Raw genomic sequence first — 16,160 nt, 5'->3', positions numbered from 1 at the left:
CTCTGTAGCTGTCACCAGATGGCAGAGGTTGGGAACCTGGGTCCTACATGTAACATTTGTGGTTAGGTGCTCAAAGCCAAGGACCAGTGAAAGAAGTTCAGTGCATATGATTTGGTTCTTAAATACAAAACTTATCGGGGTGCCTGGGTAGCTCAGTCAGTTAAGCATCAAACTCGTGACTGACAGTGCAGAGCCTGCTTGGGAGTCTCTCTCTCTCTTTCTCTCTCTCTCTCTCTCTCTCTCTGTCTCTCCCCTTATCTCTGCCTCTCTCCTGCTCTTGTGCACATGCTCTTTCTCTCTCTCAAAATGAATAAACTTTAAAATTTTTTTCAAAAACAAAACTATAAAGCTTATCATTGATATGAATTAGTCAACTACTTGCTACTAGCAGGACTGATTTATGACTTTCATGGGCCCTGGGCACTTTTGAATTTTGGGGCCCCTTCCCCCATAAAAAATTTTAAAAATTATATTTTGAGATTGTGTTGTCAAACCAACCAACCAACCAACAAACAGAAAGATACGCAAGTACAAACTAGTGGTTGCCAGAGGGAAGGGGGAGATACAGGCTTTCAGTTATGGAATAAATAAGTCTCAGAGATGAAAGGTACAGAATAGGAGAGTCAATGGTATTATAATACTAACATATGGTAACAGACGGTAGCTACACTTGGGGTGAGCATAGCATAACATGTAAAATTGTTTAATCACTATGTTGTATTGAAACTACACCTGACACACACCTGTGTGTCAACTCTTTCTCAATTAAAAAAAAAAAAAGACTGTTGGAATAAAGGTTAATATAATGCAGGCTGGATTTACTTTTTTTGTTGTGGTAAAATATACATAATATTAAATTTACCATTTTAGTCATTTTTAAGTTTACAATTCAATGGCATTATGTATATTTATGTATTTGTTATTACTATATTTTATTTTTATTTTAAAAGAGAATTAAAATTTTCATGGACCCTTAAAAGTATCATGGATCCTATAGGCTTTACTTGCTCTGTCTAATGGGTATGTTGGCCTTACTATAAGATGGCAAAAAAGGGCAAAACAGAGCAAAATTGAAATGCTCTCAAATTCACTTTATAGTTCACACACACAAAATGACATTCAAATTTACCTTTTCTTTCTGCAGGGAAATACTAATCCTGGGAAGTCACGTGTCTGAGTGGATGGAGGCAGACTGAGATCAAGCCCTATTTGTAGCCCTTACTAGCTGTATATCACAGCCAGCACAGCGGGGGCTAGAGACAGGCCCAGTGAGAAGCCTTGGGAACAGGTGGGGATTGAGGGGGACAGTGCCAGCAGGCTCAGAAGTAGTGCCAGCTCCTGGCCAAGAAGTCCGTTCAGAGACTCCAGATGAAGCCCGGGACAGTCCCCAGGATTCCAATGGGGGAGAATCCAGAGTTCAGTGGAGGACATATGTATCAGTCACAGTTGCAAACTGAAGGACAGAAACATACAGGCAAAAGGGAGACCTAGGGGAGAGGAGAAAATGCCAGCTAGTCCACTGCTGAGTACTGCTTTTCAAGAGCCTGCTTTTCAAGAGTCTCCTTGTTCTTGCTGCAAGTGCCACCTGTTGCCTGAAACTGTGTGCCCGTGGGCACTTCTCTTCTCAAGTCTCAGTTTCCCCATCTGTGCAATTAGAAATCAGACTAATGACCCCTAAGTCTGATGAACCATTTGCCTATTCCCAGTTTCCTAATAGCTCCAAAACTTTTTTTTTCCTGTTTAGAGCTTGTTGAAACTCAGAGCTTAATGTCCGTCCAAATTTCTTAGCTAGCAGAGGTTGCAAATTGTTAGCTGCTGGACCAAATCTATCCCACAAGTGGGCTTTGTTTGGCCTGCTCAATGTTTTTAAACTTTGGCTTAAATGCCAGCACCCCTGAATCAGGAGATGCTTCATAGAACTCTGAACTTCTGCCTTCTCTTGAAAAGTTGGCAGTGTTCCCTTGCCACTCACTACCAAGCCTTGATTCTCTGGTCTTTCTGCCACCTGCGTGTCATAAGGGGAGGCTGGTTTACCATGTTTACTTAACAGAGGTGGAGAGATAGAGAAGAAGAGAAGGCAATTTGATCTGCATCCTGTTAGTAGAATCCAGTATCTTTTTCTGTATCCGAATAATTCAGAATCAAGGAAGCTTACAAAAAGCTTTCCAGGGAGTGGACTACACTCACTCATGCTGCTTCTCCCCTCCCCCACTGCTTGGCCCCTTCCATCCTTTGTGTGAGCTTCAGTTGCAGCACATGGCACACTAGTATGCCAAATTTTTTCAGTTCCAAAAAGCTATAGATTGTAAGATGTTTTTTAATCTATTAAATTAATAATAGATATCTAGGTCAGAGGACCCCAGGACATTAAATGAACTCATCCATCAACACATGATTTCAGAAGTGTTAAGGTGTAAAGGGAAAAAAAAGCATTTTTAAATCAAGGAAACTAAGGTAATGATTATTTTACACTCTTTCTCTCCAACAGACTTGTGAACTTGGTTGGGTCAGGGACAGTACCTTTTTGGCCCTCTCCCTTTCCTGCTCCTGCCATGCCTATTGATGCCCTGAATGAATGTTTCATTTGGAGAATTTTCTAGATGCTCCCTTAGTTACCATGGTAATCCAAAATTGGTTTCACAGTCCTGTGCACCAAGGGGAGCCCTGCTGAGGAGGGCTGCCTGCTGACCTGGACCCTGAACCGTGTTGCATATGCTGGCTTTCCTTCCTGGACAAGCAGAACATTGACGGAAATCAAACACTTGCAATGAAAACTTCAGGGATAGCCTTGTGAATATAAAACAATTTATTTAAAATAATTCTGTTGTCACTTGTCAGATTTTATATTAATGCACAAAAAAAAACCACCAAAAAACACAAAAACAAAACTGTCCTTTCAAAGTGGTTTCTCAGTGAGCCTTAAATAATTTGAACAAAAGACTCTCAGTGGAGAGTTGGAAAATCTATTCTCACGGTTCAGCAATTTGTTGAACTTCTGTTGAATCCAGTTATTCTAAGAAAGAATGCCTATAAATACAACAATACCTTCCATTTCCTAGGTGCCTGTTAATGTTCCAGGCACTTTGCATACACTTACTTGACAAGCACTAATGCATTAATTCCTATGTGCCAGGAACTGTTCTAAGCACTTTGCACATAGTAATTCATTTAATTCTCATAATGAGCCTATGAAGAAGCTTCTATTGTTATCACCATTTTACAGATAAAGAAATTGAGGTATAAATAGGTTAAGTGACTTGCCTAAGGTCACATAGCTAGTAAGCTATAAATACAAAATTCAAACCCTGGTTGCCTAGCTCCAGAATCTGTGCTCCTAATCAAGTTGTTACACTACCTCTCTTAATCCTTTCAATAATTCAATAAAATAGGTGTTACTATGGTTACTGTACAGATTGGATACTGAGGCAATTGGTCAGGTAGTATGTCTCTATGGCTTCTCTCTTCTTGACCACATTCTGATCTGGGGAAATTCTGGAAACTCTCCTAAGGGTTAGACTCAACCCTCCATCTTCCACCTCCCCCAAACACATCTTCATACATTCACAGAAAATTTATAATGCTTCTCTCAAACTTATTTTTAGGAGATTAAGAGCCCGATCTTTGTAGACAAATTATTTTGAAGTGATGATCTAAGGCATGCACTGGTAGGAACTGAATATGCAAATTTAATGAGTTTAATTAATTAGAAGAGAGTGTTTCTTTTAAGATCACAAAATAACTGCTTTTTGAAGTGAGAGCTGGGCACTGGGTGTTGTATGGAAACCAATTTGACAATAAATTTCATATGAAAAGAAATGCAGTGAGAGCTGGTAATTGGGAATATAGTAACTTAAATGCTTAAAGCATCTGAATTGTATTATCCTAGGAAAGTGCTCTTGGAATATGGAAGAGTGATTGTCTTCCACAGGTGAGAAATCTGTCAGAAGGGAGAAAACATAAATTAACAACCTAAAGTTAGGGTCACTTTTCTGAGAAAAATTGTGAGTCCCTTGAACATGTAATAATAGAGGGGCCAACCAGGATGGAACTGTCTTGATTTTAGCACTGAAAGTCCCTCATTCCAAGGAAAGCTCTCAGTCCTAGGAAAACTGGATGGTTGGTCACCCTAAATTAAGGTCAGTTATGGATGACAATTTATGGGAGAAATTCACTGTTGGATAGAGAAGAGGAACAGAAGGGAGAGGGGAATGGCATCTTGGGCAGAGAGAGCAGCTTGAACAAAGGCCAGAGGTATGAAATGGAGGTTTTGGGGAATTGCAAGGATCCTGTATAGCTCTAGTTTGGAGCTGACAGAAGAGGCAGAGTGGAACGTAAGGGGAAGAGAGGTGGCTGGCCAAATATCAAGTGATGGAATGCGAAATGGGCAGATAGAATTCTATGAGCTTGGCTCAATGCTGAGAAGCTTATCCTTGGTACTAACAAGCAGTTAGCAGGACCAGGAGCCCTTTTATGGTGGTGGTTTTGGGTCTTGGGTCTTAATTTAAGACAAAACAAAATAGAAATTGGCTTGGCTTGCAGAATCTTAACTCCGTGGTAGTCAAAGAATTTTATTCCTAAGTTCCCTAAAAGAATTTGAAAACTATGCATTCCTTTGTGTATTTTTAAGTTGATCTTTAAAATGTTTATCAAAAGTTTAATCATTCCATAGGATATACTTTCTGGTACTTTATGAATATTGGAATTTTAAAATGAATGGTTATATAATTTTTTTAAATGAATCCAATGCAATCTAAATACCAAAGCAACTAGGTACCCTGCTTCAACTAATATCCGCTTCAGACATATATGATTAACCTCTTTATCAAGGGGAAATTTTAAATCATTCTTTTTTACCTCCTTTTTTTCAAAGTTTATTTATTTATTTTGAGAGAGAGATAAGGGGAGGAGCAGAGAGAGGGGGGAGAGAGAGAGAATCCCAAGCAGGCTCTGCACTGTCAGTGTGGAGTCCAAGGCAGGGCTCGAACCAACAAACCGTGAGTTCATGACCTGAGATAAAACCAAGACCTGGCTGCTTAACTAACTGAGCCACCCAGTGCCCCCCTTTTTTTCCTCCTTTAACTTATATTTCCATTTTACTTTTTACACAGAATTTCATCCTAATATATCTTTATACTTGAAAGGCTTTTATTGATTACAATACTGTACTTCTTCATGACAAAAATTATGTATATAAATGGAAGTTGAATTTAAAAATATTTGCTATGACCATTAGACTTAAATTATTTAAACATTGCTTCTGGATTGAATCATCATTACAATTACTATAAGCACATAATCAAATCAAAAAATATCACAAACTTTGATAAATAATATTAAACATAAAAATAAAAATTTATCAGAATAAGTCTATTATAATGAGGAGAAGGGCTATTTAAAAACTTGGTTCATGGGGGTGCCTGGGTAGCTCAGTTAAGCCTTCAACTCTTGATGTCAGCTCAGGTCTTGATCTTAGGGTTGTGAGTTCAAGCCTTGTGTTGGGCTTCATGCTGGGCATGGAGCCTGTTTAAAAAAAAATTAAAAATTGGTTCATGAGTGCATGGCTGAAAATTACTTATTGCTTGAATGAGACAGCATTCAGCATCAATCACATTTTTTGTTTATATATAAACCTTGAGAAATCTTTTTATTTTTTAAAGATTTTCTTTTTAAGTAATCCCTACACCCAACATGGGGCTTAAATTCACAACCCTGAGATCAAGAGTCAAACGCTCCACTGATTGAAACAGCCAGGTGCCCCAAGCCTTGGGAAATCTTATTTGTGTAAATAAGATGATGGAGGGGCACCTGGGTGGCTCAGTCAGTTGAGCTCTTGACTCTTGATTTCAGCTCAGGTCATGATCCCAGAGTCATAGGATTGAACCCTGAGTGGGGCTTCTTTTTGACTACAGAGCCTGCTTAAGATTCTCTCTACCTCCCTCTGCTCCTCTCCCAACATCACGTGCACATATTCTCTCTCTTCTCTCTAAAAGGTAAAATAAAATAAGTTGATGGAAATGGAAGGCATTTTGTTATTAACAAATGTCACTGAATGCTTCAAACTCCTCTTAAATTGTATGCCCCAAACTAGCCATATGATATAAAAAATTATTTTTGTTGAGATATCAGCTGATAACTTTGATTAGATCCTTCAATTTTGTTGAAGAAAGGATAGGAAACAACTGGCTCACAGAAAGCTTTTATCCAATGGTTCACTTTCTCAGCACCAACACCAAAAAATCAAATCCTAAGAGAGCCAAAGCATAAGAGACTCTTAAAAACTGAGGGTTGATGGGGGTGGGAGGGAGGGTAGGGTAGGTGATGGGCATTGAAGAGGGCATCTTTTGGGATGAGCACTGAGGGTTGTATGGAAACTAATTTGACAATAAATTTCATATAATAAAATAAAATAAAATAAAATAATAAAAAAAAAAATCAAATTCTTCACAACACAACACATGCATACTTTTTTGGGGGGAACCACAGTGGGATTCAGGATGGGTGAGGAGTGTGCCTTTCTTTTGTAAAGAGGGAGAAGAATAACTATAAAATAGTAGGTAGGAAAGGAGAATGTGCAGGATATTAAACCACAGCAATCATTTAGAACAAAAGAAGACAGTTGAGGATCTGAAAATTCTTCTCTTAGAATCATCTTGCCTTTGAACCCCTTGGAAAGTCTTCATGGGCCTCTAGGGCAGCACGTGCCTCCAGTTGAAGACCACTGTCTTAGGAGATGTTATTGCTGACCTGTGTGGGAGCTGGGATGGGAATGTCTGCCTCCCCAGTCCAGAGCAAACTTTGTAAATAAGAATTTCCTAAGAGAAAGAAATCCTCTTCTTGTGTCTTGCCATGTTGGCCTTTGCCTTAAACTCGAAGATGTTTGTCTTAGAAGGGTTCCTATACCTTGAGCGTTCTGTGTCTGTATCATGACCCTCATTCAGCTCTACTTCTTAATCTTGGGCCCTCTGCTGGGTGGCTGTTACCAATAGATGCAAAATACCAGGGTATGTCTTTCCTATCTCTACCCTGATTCACAGGGGCTAACCCCAGGAAAAGATTCCAATGGAGTCATTATCTTTGGTGATCATGGGCAGATTCTTATTTTGAATCTACTGAAAGGGAAATGCAAATGTACCCAGAAGTCTGATATTTTTCAGGCTGTGTCCTTAGCACAATTTTCCCCAACTCTGACCATGAACACCTCTCATCCATCTAAAGATCTCTCTCTCTCTCTCTCTCTCACACACACACACACACACACACACACACACCCCAAGACTAAAAGCAATGAGACAGTGAGACTACTTAGGAGACCATTATGGTCCATGCAAGAGATGATAATGGCCTGAACTCAGGCAGGAACAGTGGAGATGGAAGGAATCAGTAGTCTTGGGAGATGTTGAAGAAAAGGAAAGGACTTATTCAACTTAATGACCGATTTGATTGATCAGAGACAGAGCGGGGTTCATGATGAGTCCCACTTTTCTGATATAAGTAACTAGATAAAAGGTAGTACATCCACCAATGAAATACAAATAAAAAACGATTTGAGGGGAAGATGGCAAATTCAATTTTTGCATGATTAATTTGAGGTGTCTTCTGGATAGATAGGAATAATTTTTTTCATTTTTTTAATGTATATTTGTTTTTGAGAGAGAGAGACAGAGCACATGTGGGGGAGGGGCAGAGAGAGAGAGAGGGAGAAGGAAACACAGAATCTGAAGCAAGCTCCAGGCTCAAAGATGTCAGCACAGAGCCCGACATGGGGCTCAAATCCATGAACCTTGAGATCATGATCTGAGCCGAAGTGAGATGTTCAACGAACTGAGCCACCCAGGTGCCCCAATAGGAATAATTTTAAAGTAAGCTGTTAAGTACATGGGTCTGGAGCCCAGGAAAGGGGTCTGGGTTAAAGATACAAGTTTAGGAAATCAATACTCTATAGGTGGATGTTTAAGTCATAGAAGAGGATTAAATTACCAGACAGAGGATGTAGAAAGATGAGGAGAGGACCAGGTGCAGAATCCTTAGAAAAACAAACACTTAAATCTGGGCAAAGAAGAAGAAGAGCTAGCCAGAGATGATAAAAACAGAAGAAAGGTGGAAAGTGAACCTAGAAAGGGAGGGGAGCTTCCAGAAAGACATAAATGGTCCCAGAGTTTAATGTTTAAAAAATATGCTTTGGATCTCTCCTAGATAGATGCAAACACATTTTCCCCCCAATCCCATTGCCCCATTAATAATTCCTCCATTTCCTTCCCTTGTCTAAATGCTAAAATTCTGGAAGGAGTTGTTTTCAATTTTTGTCTCCAATTCCTCATTTCCAGACATCCCCTTAGAATCCAGCAGTATGGCTTCTGTCTATTGTATTCTACTGATCTTGATCTTTCAAGGACTTTCATGCTGTTTTATCAATGGCTGTTTCTTATTCTAGTCATGTGGAGATGATGCCAGGAAGTACCAGTAGAAGTGTAGGGAAGTGAGAAAGAAAAAGGAAGGAAGCCAAAATAAATGGTGCTCTATCAAGTCAGTAACCACTGTGAGTAACTAAAACTAAATCTTGCCTGGGCACTCTAAGAATTGGCATAGAGCATAAGCCCAAAGTTATCATAAGAGATGTGGGATCTGGGGTGTTTATACATCTACTCTAGTCAGTCATTGGTTGATAGTTGCTGTATTGGAATGAGGACAGAGAAGCTTCAATTCCCCCAGTGTTTCTGGCTTGATACTGATGGCTCAGAGTGGTTTCCAGCAGCCAAAGGCCCTTAGACAATTGGAATCAGGAGTCCTATCATGTAACTATAAGACCTGAAACTATCTGAATAGGGCACTGACTAGGTCTGCTACATTCCTTCTTGGTCTCCTCAGCATATTTTATTCTGCCCACTACTGTTTCTTCAGGTAATCTCTTTAATTTCTGTCCTGGTAAGCTAACCAGGTTCTTATTCCCATCTTTGCCCCCTCTCTTTCTGTGGATGGTTATTTCCTCCTTCTGTCTCAAACAAGAGCAAATTGGAAGGTGAAACTCTAGTCCTCAGCTCTCTTGTTTCTGTACACACATACTTGATATTTTTTCTGTCCTCATTACCTCAACCCTTGCTTCTATGCAGATTACTCCCAGTGTGTTGCATATAATTATGTTCAATGACTTAACTGTTGAGATCAAAATTTATTTAAAGGTCTTCAGGAAAAAAAAGACTTTGGGTGTCTTTTATAACTCAACAGACTGAAAAATCTATAAATGTCTGCTGGGAGTCATTCAGGAATTACACTTCCCGCTGACAGTGTGAGAAGCAGGCTCAATATATGACTCAGCTTGCAATCAATGGAGCATTATGCTTCAAGAAAATGGGAAAGTCTTATACCAATTTAGAATTTGTCACTAAATCTAGCCTGATTCTTTGTCCTCAAAGAAGTGCAGCTCCCTGCTGTCAAGGCCTGAGCTCTTGGGATCTTTGCCTATTTCCTTGGCAGAGCCATAATTAACAATGTTTGCTATCAAGAAAAGTAGCATGATTGAAGCCCTCAAGTCAAGACAGTGTGACAGAGAGAGAGAGAGAGAGAGAGAGAGAGGGAATGGGGCAATGAGTGCAGAAGAGTGGTTATTGCAGAGGTGGAGCCTAAGGGAAGAGTAAGGGGAAGGCTTCCAGGCAGGTTTTTGGCTCTTGCTCCATCCATCCCTGTGGCTTCTCAGGGAGTAGTGGAGAGGAGAGGGAGTTTTAGACTTTTAGACTGGACTCAGTCTTCTGCTATCATCATTTACAGTTTTCCTTTGGCTTCTGTCTTTAACTCACATCTGTGTTTTTAACTATTTAAGAGCGGAGCACTGAAAATTTGGTTGGAAGCTCTGAGCACATCACAGGGGCTTTGTTAAGAAGCCCAAGAATTCTGATTCCTGATTTTTTTTTTTTTAATATGGCCTATTTAAAATTTTTTGTTTATTTTCTTTCTAGAAGATACAAGATGTTCTGTGTGTTCCCAGAGTTCTGAAATTTCACTAAGATATGCCTTGATGTGGGTCTATTTTAGAGTACTGTGCTGGGTACTTTATAGGCCCTTTCACTTTGTAAAGTAGGATATTATCCTGAATTATTTCAAGAATTATTTCCTTCCCAGGGTGCCTGGAGGAGGAGGGCTCAGTCAGTTAAGCATCTGACTCTTAATTTCAGCTCAGATCATGATCTCATGGTTCATGAGATTGAGCCCTGGGGTCAGGCTCCTTGTTGACAACACGGAGCCTGCTTGGGAGCCTCTCTCCCTCTCTCTCTCTGCCCCTTCCCCATTGACTCACATGTGCACTCACTCTCTCTCTTTCTCAGAATAAATAAATAAACTTAAAAAAAAAAAAGAATTATTTCCTTCCCTCTGTGTTCTCTGTTCTCTCTTTTTGGACTTTTTATTTGGATGTTGGACTTCCTGAGCAGGTATTTTAATCTTCTTACCTTTTCAGGTTTTTTGACCTTCTAATTTTCTTATCTTTTCTTACCAACATTCCGTCTTACTGTCCTTTTGCTTCTGTATCATGGGAGACTGGCTCTTTCAATCTTTTTATTAAGTTTTTAAAACATTTGTACTATCACATTTAAAATTTTAAGGCTCCTTTTCTACAAATACACCCTTTACCTTTTTGTAAATACTTCCTTTCTGGGGCATCTAGGTGGCTCGGTTGGTGGAGTGTCTGACTCTTGGTTTCAGCTCAGATCGTGATCTTGGGTTCATGGGATTGAGCCCCATGTGGGAATCCACACCCAGCATGGAGCCTGCTTTGGATCATCTCTCTCCCTCTACCACTCGTGCTCTCTCTCTCTTTCTCTCTCTCAAAAATAAAAAAGCTTATAAATACATCTTTTTCTTATTTTAATGATGTAATATATCCATCTGAGAAATTTGATAATCAAAAACTTTTTTTTTTCTTCCCTGGATAGGCTCTGTTTCCTCTAAGTTATCTTTATGTGTTTGTTTCTTTTGATCTATCTGAGGCTTTCCTTAGATGTGTGGTGATCTTTGGCTTCCACTCATATTTAAGGATGGGCCATAAAAAGCTGACTGGAAACTCTAAGAACATTAATTGGGGCTTGTCAGTTGTGGATTTTGCTGTGCAGTGGTCTAGTAGGGCCAACTGATTAGCAAATCCCTATGTCAGAATTTGAAGTCTTTCTCTTGAGCTTGTCAGAATAATCAGAGAAAGATCTTCTAGTCTCTGGGACAGTACAGACCTGGCTCCCAGTCTTCTGGGGGCTGAGAGGGAGAGAGGGCGAGTGGTTTCAATATTCACTGTGTAAACATTCACATCCTTCTCTTTTCCATACGGATCTCCCTATCCTCAGCTGTGCCTGATATCCCCCAGAGTAGACCTTCAGATTTGTCTTCTTCAGGGAACATTCCTCTTTATTCTCAGAGGAAAGGTCTCCAGCCTCCCACTAGGGTTGGAACCTGTGATTTTTAATTTTTTGTTTGGCATTAAGTATACTTACATTGTTGTGCAATCATCAACACTCTATTCCCAGAACTTTTTACCTTTCCCTACTGAAATTCTATACCCATTAAATATTAAGTCCAAATTTTCCCACCCATCCTGCCCCTGATGCTGCCATTCTGAAATAGTGTCTATGAATTTGACTAAGGACCTTATGTAAGTAGATTCATGCAATATTTGTCCTTTGTGAGGCACCTGGATGGCTCAGTTAAGTGCCTGACTCTTGGTTTCTGCTCAGGTCATGATTTCATGGTTCATGGGTTTGAGCCCTGCATTGGGCTCTGCACTGATAGTGCAGAGAGCCTGCCTAGGATTCTCTCTCTCCCTCTCTCTTTCTCCTCCTTCCCTGCTTATTCACTCTCTCTCTCTCGAAATAAATAAACATTTTTTAAAAATTTGTCCTTTGTGACTGGTTTATTTTACTTGGCCTAATGTCCTTAGAGTTCATCCATGTTGTAGCATGGGTCAGAATTTTCTTCCTTTTTAGGGCTGGACAATATTCCATTATATGTATGTATCACATTTGGTTGATTCATTCATCTGTCACTACATATTTGCTTCTACCTTTTGGCTATTGTGAATAGTGCTGCTATGAACATAAGGGTATAAATATTTGTCAGGTCCCTGCTTTCATTTCTTTTGGGTATGTACCAACAAGTAGAATTGCTGGATCATATGGTAATTCATTTTTAATTTTTTGGGTAATTGCCACACTACTTTCCATAGTGGCTGTTCCACTTTACATTCCTACTAGCAATGCACAAGGGCTTCAATTTCTCCACATCCTTGGCAATACTGGCTATTTTCTTTTGTATGTTTGTTTTGTTTTTTATAACTAATTGTTGTGAAGTGGCATCTCATTATGGTTTTGATTTGCATTTTCTTAATGATTAGTGATACTGAACATTTTTTCATGTGCATATTGGCCACTTGTATACCTTCTTTGAAAAAGCATCTACTCGAGTCTTTTGATAATTTATCAGTTTTTTTTAGCTGTTGTTGAATTAAAAACCTTTCTCAGATAAATTATTTGCAAATATTTTCTTCCATTCCATGTGTTGTTTTGGTTCACTCTATTGACAGTTTATTTTGATGCATAAAAGACATTTCATTTTGATTTGTTTCTTTGGTGATTTAAGAAATCAATGCCAAATCCAATGTGATAAAGTTTTTGCCCTATGTTTTCTTCTAAGAGTTTTGGCTCTTATATTCAGGTCTTTGACCAATTTTGAGTTAATTTTGCACATGGTTTAATGTCATTTATTTGCTAGTGGATATCCAGTTTTCCCAACATCATTTGTTAAAAAGATGTCCTTTCCCCATTGCAAGGTCTTGGCACTGTTTTCTTGACCATGTACGTAAGAGTTTATTTCTGGGCTCTCTATCTTACTCTATTGGTTTGTAGGTCTCCCTTATGCTACTACCACACTGTTTTGGTTACTGTAGCTTTGTGGTAAGTTTTGAAATTACGATATGTGAGGTTTCCAATTTTGTTCTTCTTTTTCAAGATTGTTTTGGGTATTCAGGATATCTTAAGTTTCCATATGAATTTTAGGATGGAATTTTCTGTTTCTGCAAAAACATCTTTGGGATTTTGATAGGGATTGCATTGAATTTGTAGATCACTTTGGGTTGTACTGACATCTTACTAATTTAAGTCTTATAGTCTGTGAACATGGGATGTATTTCCACTTATTTTTGTCTGTAATTTCTTTCAGTGATGTTTTATAATTTTCAGTGTACAAATTTTTTGTCTCTGTTGTTAAGTTTATTCTTAAGCATTTCATTCTTTTTGATGTTATTGTGAATATAATTATTTCTTAATTTCCTTTTTAGATTGTTCATTGTTAGTATATAGAAATGCAACTGATTCTTAAGCATTGGTTTTGTGTCCTTCAATTTTGCTGAATGCATTTATTAGTTCTAACAGTTTCCTTTGGTAGAATATTTAGGGTTTTATACATAGAAACTCATGTTGTCTATGAACAGAGATAATTTTATTTCTTCCTTTCCAATTTGGATGCTGTTTCTTTTTCTTGCCTAATTGCTCTGGCTAAAACTTGTAGTATTATGTTGAATAGAAGAGATAACAGTGAGCATTCTTGTCTTATTCCTGAGGAAAAGTCTTTCACCATTGAGTATAATGTTAACTTTGGGTTTTTCATATATGGTCCTTATTATGTTCAGATAGTTCTTCCTATTCCTAGTTTGTTGGGTGTTTTTATGATGAATGTATTTGCATTTTTAATAATCAGAAATTTTCACACACAAAAAATCAAGGTTTCTACCCCTTTTTAAAAAAATCTCAAAATCTTTTAACACTGAATTTACATTTCATTATGGTTTCTGAAGCCGAATTAGCAACTACTCTCTTTATACAGCATGTTCTTTAGACATAATCTCCATCTAAACTTTTTCACTCATTTTACATATCTAGAGGGATTTACTTTTTGGCCTCTGTTATCATAATAGCAAACATTTACTTAGTGCTTATTGGTGCCAGATACTGTCCTAAGTCTTTTGCATATATGAGTTTAATCTACATGATACCCCCATGTGGTAGTTACTATTATCCCCCTTACCTGATAAAGAATCTAAAGCACAGATCTAATAAGTGGTAAAGTGAACAAATATGGTAGTAGATTAGTAAATGATAATGAAGAAAGAATTGATTGGGGAAAACAGATATGTATTATTTTATACATAATTTTTTAAAGTTTATTTATTTATTTTGAGAGAGAGACAGAGAGCACACACGAGCAGGGTGGGGGCAGAGAGAGAGAAGGAGAGAGAGAATCCCAAACAGGCTCCGCACTCTGAGCGCAGAGTCTGACATGGGGCTCGAACCCACAAACTGTGAGATCATGACCTGAGCCCAAGTCAAAAGCCAGACACTTAACCAAATGAGCCACTCAGGTGCCCCAATTTTATATATAAATTGAAGACTAAGGCAAGTGCTTATACGTTGTGACAGTTAAGTTGCCTCACTTATTTCAAGATGTGTGGTTATGTGCCAGGTACTTGAGGCTGATAGAAGTCTGAATGCACCTTAAATTTGGTGTTACTGTGTGCCTTCCTGCGTGGGTATACAAACCAAATCTTAGTTGTTTAGCCCAGAGTGCTATAAGTACTGAGATTTGTGTCTGATTGTAAGATTGAAGTAGTGGTGCTGATGGGAGAAGCAAGTATTTCTACAATGGTAATCAGAAACTCTAGAAACTTCTTTGGACTTTGAGGGATCTGAATTGTTTCTGGGACTAGAAAAAGGACCTCTTCACTTGTTTTATTTTACTATTTTTAAAAATGCTTATTTATTTATTTATTTTAAGAGGGAATGAGAGAGAGCATGAAGGAGGAACAGAGAGAAAGGGAGAGAGAGTATCCCAAGCAGGCTCTGCGCTGTCAGCACAGAGCCTTACACAGGGCTCAATACCACAAACAATGAGATCATAACCTGAGACAAAATCAAGAGTCAGATGCCAACCTATTGAGCCATCCGGGCACTGTGACCTCTGTACTTAAATAAAGGCTATGTGTGTATGGAAACTCAGAACAAAATACATTAAAAAAATCTTTTCTAGTACCTCTTCGTATAGGAATGGCAAGACATTTCACTTTATTTTTTAGGTCAAAAGAACATTTAAGCTGATTTGCTGCTCATGTCAACATGTTTCTTTTCAAAAGAAACACTAGTCCGGTATAAAAAAAAATTGAAAAGTAATATAGATCTTAACTGAAGTTTCTTTGAGAAATACCTGTAGTAAACATGTCCTTTTTCACCTGCCCGTCACTATATGATTTCTTCTGATAACAGAACCTTGATTTTCCTTTGGAGAATGAGCTCTCCTCCATTCTTTGTGCTCAGACTAAGGCATATGGTTGGGTATATGATCCAGAATGCTAATGAGACATAATTCCAAGACTTTGTTGGAATTACTCGGAGGTAAATGCTTTGTTTCTACTTGAATTGTTATCTATAAGGATGGCATAAATTGAACACTGGGGAAAGGTGGGAAGGTGGGAAGAAATCACTAAATGTGAATAAACTCTTTGAAGTCAAAGAGAATAGAGACCATAGCCTGATGACATTGTTTGTACTCTGGTTCTGGCCATACCTGAAGCTATCTATACAGATATGTAATTTTCAAATATTAAGCTACAAATATTCCTTTTCTTAAGTCAGTTTGAGTTTGAGTTTTTGACACTTGCAAGAAAAATCCCTCAATGCAGGAAAGAAATCAATTTGTTACATATAAAGAAACATCTAAAAATCCTTTCCCTTGTTTCTCAGTATCTTTCAGCGTCATTCAGAAAGGCAGCTATTTTAAATACCTAGTTTTACCCTCTCAAATCTCTCAGAAATCTTCTCTCCTAAACTTGGCTCACTCTACATCCTCGTTTTTCTCACTCCAAGACTCAAAACTTTCCTGGCTCTTTTCCTCCCTTCCCCTTCTTCCAAGAGAAACATAAAATCTAGCTGAGTTTTGTAGATTGGTCTAGCCTTCTGAGGCTTCTTTGCTTTTGTAACTCTTCTCCTTATCTAGATCGGTGCAATTAATGTCCAGGCTGTTTTCTGAACAACAAAGGATCCTTTCTCTTTGAAAGGGTGAAAGGCTGAAAATACATGTTAAATTTTCTATTCTGGTGTCATTTATATTCAGTACAAATAGTGTGTTTACTTGGATGT

Source organism: Panthera onca, chromosome C2, assembly GCF_046562875.1.
Source record: "Panthera onca isolate mPanOnc1 chromosome C2, mPanOnc1 haplotype 2, whole genome shotgun sequence".
Lineage (NCBI taxonomy): Eukaryota > Metazoa > Chordata > Mammalia > Carnivora > Felidae > Panthera > Panthera onca.
This window is presented reverse-complemented; position numbering follows the sequence as displayed.